The sequence below is a fragment of the Trachymyrmex cornetzi genome, unplaced genomic scaffold (assembly GCF_001594075.2).
Source record: "Trachymyrmex cornetzi isolate Tcor2-1 unplaced genomic scaffold, Tcor1.1 scaffold871, whole genome shotgun sequence".
Lineage (NCBI taxonomy): Eukaryota > Metazoa > Arthropoda > Insecta > Hymenoptera > Formicidae > Trachymyrmex > Trachymyrmex cornetzi.
Window position 1 is genome coordinate 52,379 of NW_017300214.1, and position 1,622 is coordinate 54,000.

Sequence of the window (1,622 nt, forward strand, 5' to 3'; positions counted from 1 at the left end):
CCCCCCCCCCGGCTACGCCACTAAATACAATCTTGTTATTTAATTCTCGATCGATGTCTCCACTATTTATTTTTTCTTAACAGATGCATTAGATTTATTGTCTTTGATATCATGATTTTTTTTTGTTTTCTGAAGTTTCTCTAAAATATGATATATAAATATTTTGTACACCTCAGAACTTTATGTTAAACGAAAACTATAGAGCTTCACATCTTTTATATTTTTTGTATTGAAGTACATTCTATCAAGGTTGCGCAAATAATTAACCGTAAAACGTACCATAAAGGATCATCATTTAACTGGCCGTAATCTGTAAGAATTGACCAATCATAGATTATTTCCCTTTCACTGTAATTGGTCAGTTCTTACAAATTATAGCATATAAGTTAGCAGATTATAGTCAGTATAAATGATCCCCAAGAATTAGTTAATTAGAACTGAAGATTTTTAACAATTTTTTACTGTGATTAATTTATTCTTAAGGATCATTTATACTACTTATCTGTAATTTATACGAATTGACCAATAGTCGATTATTTCCCACTTATTCGACTGTGATTATAGTCAATTCTTACAGATTACGGCTAGTATAAATGATCCTTTACAGTACTTACAGTTACGAAAAATGTGTGTGGCAGTCCTTAGAGGACCCGTACACGTATACTTTCCATAATTAATTGGTTAATAGCTAATTGAGCTAATTTTTAACGGTATGGCTTACGATTACTGCTATGAAAAGTGTACTGGTTCTCTTAGGGCCATAGCACAAAAAATTCAAACAGTAAAATATAAGCAGTAAGGAAATCAACATTGTTGAATAGCCTTACGCTATGACCTTATAGTCTTTACTGTGGCCAATTCGCTTACTGCTTACGTTTTTTTGTATGCCATGGCCTTTAGTAATGTGAACGTACAGTAATAAGATATTTATGTTTTGCTATCAAGATAAACAAAAATGGCAACTATATAGGATAATATGGACAGTATGAATATTGCATTAAACTTTATAGCATTATTTTATGTTATAATTCAATAATTTTTTGTTTATATATATATGTATATTATATATGTGTATATATACAGGGTGTTAGTTAAGTATGTTCCCAAACTTAACAGAGCGATTCTTTGGTTTATTTCAAGTAAAAAAGTCCATATAAACATGTGTCCTAAACGACTTAGTTTCCGAAATACAGGTGAATGTTCGCAAATGTTTGACGAAACGATAAATTGCGTTGGAGATATCTTCCTGCATAAATATGCCTTGCTTCATGTGAGTTACTATTCGCACAACCGTAAACAAAGTGACGAAGTCGAAGTCAAAGTCACAAAATCAAAAATAGACTTCAGTCCTGATGTTGCTGCGGGTCAGTTAGCTTGTACATACGTTTTCGGGCCAAATTGTTTCAATCCATCAAAATCGGTTTCATCATGCCTAAGTTTACAAATTTTGAAATAGCAGATATGCCCACCCCTATTGAGAATGAAAATGATTTGAGGAATCAAATAGTTGCTTCATGCGAGGCAATACGTAACACACCTGGTATCTTTGAGCGTGTACGTCAATCTTTGAGAAGAAGGCTCGATGGATGTATCATGGCGCAAGGTGGACATTTTCAACAATT

General features: G+C 32.7%; 1 protein-coding gene across 1 annotated transcript in view; it reads right to left on the bottom strand.

The window, feature by feature from the left end:
* Window positions 1–1,622, bottom strand: part of LOC108769173 (sphingomyelin phosphodiesterase 1) — a 9,070-nt gene that overhangs the window by 7,062 nt on the left and 386 nt on the right. The gene's annotated exons all lie outside the window — the stretch shown is intronic.